The following is a 7,197-nucleotide window of genomic DNA, read 5'->3' as shown; positions in this document are numbered from 1 at the left end:
CTTCCCCTGACGGTGTCTGCTACTTTGAATCCTTTGACTTCCATCTTCCCATTTCCTGTCCCGCCTATAAAATAACCACATTTTAGTTTTATTGACTGTCTCTCTGTATATTGAACACTGTTTTCTCTTCTGGGTTCTACCTGGGTGCCCCTCCGTGGGCATGCACCTGATGGGGGGCGCGCTGTCTCTCGTGGCCACAAATGGGAACATTCCCACTGGGACATCAAAGCGGAGACCCAGTCCCCGGAGACACTGGCCTGTGTTTGTTCCGGGCTCTTGTCTTCATGAGGTGGACCAAGCGCTCTCACTTTGACGGGCAGCAGTGCTTACCCGTGTTTACTCAGGGTTCACATTGGGTCATTGAAATATTCAATGGTTACAGCCCATTTTACAAAAGGTCTTTTGGGTAGGAACTAATGAAAAGTTGTATTTAATGGGCTATGATGGGGACTATTTGTTTTTCCACTTTTGTTCCTGTAGTCACTCCTTTAAAATTTCAGTGACACTGTAATTTAATCCCTCAAACCACACGCTGGTCTCCACCAACTGGTTCACACAAAGGTTTCCACGTTCATTGGAATCTGGCCGACTACTGGACTATACTTACTACGTAAATGACATCTGCAGTGGATGTCATATAACATAATAGTTTCACCAATAATGAGGATTTATATTCAGTTGCAAAATAATCTGCTTTATCATAAAGATGGATTTCAATAGCAATTAATGACTAGCTTTAGGTAGTGAAATGGCACTCCCTGCTGAAATTTAGAAATTTGCAAACATATTAGTTAATATATGGAACTTTACAGATTAAAATATTATATAGAAGACAATGAAAAGGTGATCTCTCATAAAACCTAAAGTATTTTTATTAGTGTGGTAAGTTTTTTATGAACTAAGTTTTCAGTCTAATCATTGAAGAATTCATCTTGCCCTTGTCTCCAAAGGGGCTCACACATAAAGTGACGCCTATATGTATTTGCTAAATGAATGAAGCAGGAATAAGTGATAAAATGCATATTAAAACCTTTCCCCAGCCAGGTGCAGTGGCGCATGCCTGTAATCCCAGCGGCTGGGGAGGCTGAGATAGGAGGATCACAAGTTCAAAGCCAGCCTCAGCAATAGCAAGGCACTAAGCAACTCAGTGAGACCCAGTCTCTAAAAAACATACAAAGTAGGGCTGAGGATGAGGCTCAGTGGTCGAGTGCCCCTGAGTTCAATCCTCGGTACGAATAAATAAATGAATAAATAAAACTTTTCCCCAGTGAAGCACACACTTGGCAGTGGTGTGATTCCAAGAAATCTGACGGGGTTCCTCTTGTATACAATCTAGTTTTTAAGGAGTCAAAGAAAAGGAAATGATTTTATTTGGGAGTCAAACTGTTGGAGGCAACTTGCCTGGCCCTCCAGGAACCCATTGTGTCTCACCCTAATTATCCTTTGGATCAGGCCACTTTTAATTGTTTCAGGATAATTAAAAGCAGCCCCTAGGAGGACCAGGATTTGGAGGACGAGTATGTGTGGAGCGACCATGATTGACTAATTTGCCCACGATTGTTGGTTGGAAAACATACGGAGGAAATGAGATTTTAATTTCCTTCAGTTGTTTGTTTTTGACTTCTAAAATTATTTTCAAGCAAATAAAACTTTGAGAAAACTAAAGCTGTTTGTCACCACACCTGGCCATAGGGCCAGGTGTGAGGGCCATTAAGATGTGAACTGGACACTCTGCCCAGCGGTGTGAGGGAGGGCATAGGAGTTGGTGTGTAAAGGTTTACAAAATCAGATTTATTTTGGAAAATATAGACTCTCTGGTTACTGTCACCAGAGAGCAACGTAATTCTTGACTTACATACACTCCAACGCTGTTGGAAGCTGTACTAACTCTATAAGGCAAGTGATGGGTCCTCTAGTTCCCCAGAGTGGCAAGATTTTTGTTAAAAACAGCATCCACAGGAGGGGTGTTTGTCTCCCAGGGCAGCCGTAACGCTCCCACAGCCGGGGTTGAAAGCAGAGAGCTGTCTTCTCCCACAGTTGAGGAGGCCAGAAGGCCAAGGCCAAGGTGGGCAGGCTGCTTCCTCCCGGAGGCTGAGGGAGGCTCCGTTCCCTGGCCCTCTCCAGGGTTCTGGTAGTGCCCACAGTCCTTGTGATCCTTGGGGGTGGACACCTCCGTCCACTCTCTGCTCTCTCTTTTCTCTGTGTCCCTGGGGGCTCTCCCGTGTCTCTTAGGACGTGTTCACGGAATTCACGACCTACTCTAACCTGGTGTGACCTCACTTTGGTCATTACTTGACATTAGCAAAGATGCTGTTTCTGAACAAGACCACATCCTGAGGTTCCAGGTGAACGTGGACTTGGGGTAACAGTGTTCAAACCCTACAGGTGGGAAGGAAGGAAAGGTCTCAAGGGGGACCCTCTCCCCTGGTCGTAGGTTTCTAATTGTGGTGCCGGGCTCCTTCATCCACAGTCACTAACGGGTGAAGTCCTGCCAGGACTGTTCTGACCATGCTCATGAATCAGTCACTCAGGTGTAAACAGCATTTTGGAAGAGGGCAGTGCAGCTAGTTCTCCTGAAAAAAAAAAAAAAAAGAAATGAAACTTCACAGCATTTAGAGCTGGCCCGCGAGCCATTACGTTGTCAAATCCTGTGCCAATCAGAATAAAATCACTGTAAGGCCAAGTGTTTACTCGGCAACTGTTTCAGTTTCACAAGACACTGGGTATGATGTTGTGGTTTCCCTTATCTCGTCACTTTACTTGGGAGATGTCAAGAAACGCAGGCAGCCCAGGGCAGGCTCAGGGCTCAGCACCGGGGACCATGTGCCCTTGGGCTGCCCGCCGCCCTCCTCCGGCCTTCCAGCCTGCCCTGAAGGACAGTGTGCTGGTTGGGTCCGTGAAAGCATGGTTCCTGTGGCCTTCTCCAGGACGTCTGCAGCTGAATCGACACAGTTCCAAGGCTGGAGTCACAGTGGGCTCCCTCCGCTGGCTCACCGTCAGACACTATCAGTTCTGACTGCTCATCATGCCACTAACACGGAGGACTCCGCGAGATCATCTGGGGAAAGAAACACAACTTTAAAAAGCAATCCAGGGGCTCCTGTGGCATCCCTGAGTGCCCTTGTCTAGTTAGGTGACATGATGGCCACTTCACTACATGTCATTGGCCGGTTTAGGTGCCCAAGGCCAGCTCCTCCTCTCCCCAGGTTAAGGCACTGGGAAGCTTCCGGTGTGCCTGGGAGAGTCACACTGTTGCCAGCCTTTGCTGGCATCCACTTAGCCACAGACACGGAGATGAGGTGGAACCCTGTGGTGGGGGTGACTCCCGTTGCTTGCTCTCCACGTGCCCACTCGGTGGGTCAGGACTTCTCACCCTCAGAAAAGCACCGACAGGTGTATGATTGGCAGCCATCATAGCGAGGCCCTGTTGCCAGAACGCCTGGTCCTGGGACTCAGCAGAACTCCTCCATGTGGCGCACGTGCCCTGCCATGCCACCTTCGAGTGCTGCTCGTGGGACCCAGCTGGAGACACAGGAGTGAGCCAAACCCTGGGCTCAGCCTGTTGCACAGGGGACCTTGACAGCCATGAGTTGCCCACGGGGTTCAAGGGCCAGATAAGAGCCATGGTAGGATGGGCAATTCTGAGAGCTATCCTAGGTCATTATGATAACTCGATTAAAACTTTGGGGGAGGTAAATGTGCTTAGAACACACTAAAAGAATGCTTTCATTTTTTTCCATTTTTTAAAAAAAACTGAGCTCCAATGGCTGGGCAAAATAGAGGATATATTTCTTATGTTTCCTTGCACATAGACCTAAATATTGTTCTTGTTTAAATGCTAAGCCTGTTATGTACCCTACATTGGTCGTAGCCACCTCTGGGTTATAGGGGACTCAACCTTTCTCTGTTTATTGTCAGTACCTTGTACATACATGGAATCCAGTGGCTCGATATGATTCCTAACTCCTAATTCGAAACAAAGCCACTGCCTGGCTGATGAGTTAAAGGACCTTGGAGCTCTTTGGTGTTGTAAAGATCATCTGTTTTTTTTTTTTTTTTGTACTGGGGATTGAACACGGGTGCTTAACCACTGAGCCACATCCCCACCCATTTTTTATATTTTATTTACAGACAGGGTTTCACAGAGTTACTTAGGACTTTGCTAAATTGCTGAGGCTGGCTTTGAACTTGTGGTCCTCCTGCCTCAGCCTCCCAAGCCACTGGGATTACAGGTGTGCACCATTGCACCCGGCTTAAAAAGGTTATTTTTAACTGCAGGTTTCCTAGTGAATTCCCCCACTGCTGGTATTCTGCACAGGCCACCTTGGTTAGCTCAGTCCGTTGGGGCACATGCTGATAAGGGCGAGATCACAGGCTTGCACGTGAAGCCAAGAACCTCTCAGAGATTGGAAGTGGCTGGCGTCTGTGCCCACATGCTACAGCACCCATGCAGCATCTGCGTGGTTGGAAGAAAGCAGCTGGTGAGAGAGAGAGCTCACTGCCAATGTTTCTGCAGTTAGAAAAAGAAAAATTTCGAGTTCATCCTTACAGTGGACCTGGGCCTGCAGGAGAACAGCTACATCTAGGTCCCCTAGAGATTGTCATGCTCATCCCTCAACCCAAACCAGGACTGGGAGTCACCCGAGTCAGCCACAGAGTCGGCACCCACCTTTACCCTGGGCTTTGTCATTGGTGCACATCTGCACAAACGGGCTATGCATGGAGTCCAAATCTGGTTGTTTAGTCTAGGGGTGCGGGGACCGTTCTGTCTCTTTAATGTTTATAACGGTTGGACATTGCCTGTCGGGTGAAGGTTAATTGCTCTCCGGTTTAAGCAGTTCTGTGCCCAGATGGGTTATCAGGGCTGAACACTCGTTACAAGATTAATCTCGTTTCCGACAAGACTTCCCTTTCCTTCAACTGATTTTTGCCCGGCCATTGGAGCTGTCATCGGCCGTTAGAAGGAGGGTGACTGCTTGGGGCTGTGAGTGGTGGGATGCAGAGGAGCAGCGCGCAGTGGTGGCCCTTCTCAGAGAACAGCGCAGGAGGACACACTGGGAGGTGTTGCCAGGGCCCAAGCTCACAAATAGCAGGGACAGTGGGAGCTTTTGGGCCAGCGTGCTTGGTGACAAGGCCCAAAGGCCATCGCAGCCACCTCCCCACAGAATCCCACCCTGTGACACAAAGCTGTGGTCAGGCTCCTGAAGGTGTTAAGATACTTTTTCTGCAGTTAGAGGTCATTCCAGAGGACGCCCACTGAGCCTGAATACAGCTGTAACTGATGGATAGTGACCCAGTGGGGGCAAAGTAAAGGGCCTAGAGTTGGCGGGTGTGTCAGGTGCCACCCACGCTGAGTCCAGCTCAGAGGGACCTACGCTGGGCTCTTCCTCTTAGTCCCGTGAACACTTCAAGTTTCTAATTTCCCAGATTCCTTACATATCATCTTTTTGTTTTTCCTTTTTCTTTTTTAAATATTTTTTTTAGTTGTAAATGGATCTTTTATTTATTTATTTATGTATTTACACGCGGTGGATCAAACCCAGGGCCTCACCCACTCCAGACTTGTGCTCTACACTGAGGCCCGGCCCAGCCTCTTACGTATCATCTTTACCTACAGATGACAGGCAGGCTGCTGGGTCCCTTTGGGGTTTGGTGTGGGCCAACTGACACACCCACTGTTCACCAGCCATGTATTGGGCTCCACCAGGGCCACCTAGCAGGACAGCGAGGCTCACTTGGCACCCTCAGTGCAGTGGGGACATGTGGGGGACACTGACAGGTGGCACACAGGTAGCCAAGATGGGATCTGGCAGGAGGCCAGAAGTGTTGGGCAGAACTGAGGTAGAAGCCCTGTGGCAGGCCAGGTGGGGCTCAGTGTGGACCAGGTGTCAGTGAGGGTGATCGCAGTGATGTTTGTCTGTCTGGGGAGCTGGCAGTGGGCCAAGGCCCGAGGCAGGGACCGGCTTGTGTGTCCGAGAGCAGTGTGTCCTCTCATGGTTTCACAGAGGACGCCATCTGAGGAGGGGCCTGCCCTGATGAGGGGTCGCTCCTCCGTTTCACCCCATCTCCTGGCCCCGGGCAGCTCTGCAGATTCTCTAGCTCCCTGTATTTGGGGTGACTCTGCAGGCGGTCAGTCTGGGGCTGCTTGGTGCACTGTCTTCAGCTGGTACAGAGCAGTGGGGGTTAGACTTGGGATGCCTTCTGGAAACATGCTCAAGACAACTTCCTAAGTGCAGAGCCTCAGTTTCCCCACCTTGACAGTGGGCATAATGGTAGCTCCTACTTTAAAAGCTCCGGTACAGCCGTGCAGGGATTGAGAGGGGCACTCTCCTAGAGCCTGCCACATTGTGACCATGTCACTAAGGTGGGCTATCTATGATGTTTCCTTTACTCAGATCCATCCACTCCACTGAGAACAGTGAGGTGCATTGTCGTCAGGCCGAGAGACACTGCTGTGGGTTAGAGATGTCCGAGGGCCAATGTTCTCTTCTTGTCGTGCTGTTTCTATATTCTGAATACAGGGACACGGTCACCACCTTCAGGGCAGGAGCAGATGTCATCATTTTTCAGTGACCCTGCCAGAGCCTCTCACTGTCCCTCAAGTTTCTGTGTGGCTTAAGAAGACATTTAAGCCCCCAAAGCACGAGGTCTTCCGGTAAGAGGCCAGGAGGAGGCGTGAGTGCTTGGTGTGTCCTCTCTGGCCTCAGAGGCTCTGCCTCTGAGAACTGGAGGACACGCCCCCTCCAGGGACACCCCGAGGCTCACCTGACCCTGCATTGCAAAGAGGCTGTGCAGAACTGTGTTGCCTCTGGTGACCTTCAAGGGCAGCGCCCAGTGTGATCCCGTGTTCTCATTTCTCGGCTTCTCTGTTGAGAAATGGGCCACTTCCCTTCCGAGACCTCCTGCAGGAGCAAGGGCCGTGAGTGTTTGGGGAGGGTGGTGTTGAGAGTGCAGGATGACCTCAGCATGACCATTTCTGTTGGTGGAGTCAAGGACCCACAGTGTCCTGCCTTCTAGGATGACTCCGTGACTCAGACCTTGGCCAGAGCTGCCCCTCCCAGATAGCATGCCACCTCTGGGAAGTAAATGCTCCTTAGAAACGAGAGCTCCTGTGGGAACACGTTCAGCTCCCTGCGTGGTCCCCATTATCATGCTGTCAGGAAAAAAGAAAATCAGTGGTCTTACTTTTTCCAACTT

At 49.9% G+C, this 7,197-nt stretch overlaps 1 protein-coding gene across 7 annotated transcripts in view; it reads left to right on the top strand.

Annotated features, from left to right (window-relative positions):
* Erg (ETS transcription factor ERG) overlaps nucleotides 1–7,197 on the top strand; it is a 155,144-nt gene that overhangs the window by 68,275 nt on the left and 79,672 nt on the right. The window lies entirely within an intron of this gene.

Source organism: Marmota marmota, unplaced genomic scaffold, assembly GCF_001458135.2.
Source record: "Marmota marmota marmota unplaced genomic scaffold, marMar, whole genome shotgun sequence".
Classification (NCBI taxonomy): domain Eukaryota; kingdom Metazoa; phylum Chordata; class Mammalia; order Rodentia; family Sciuridae; genus Marmota; species Marmota marmota.
Note: the sequence above shows the minus strand (reverse complement) of the source record. Positions and strands in the feature narration are given on the sequence as shown.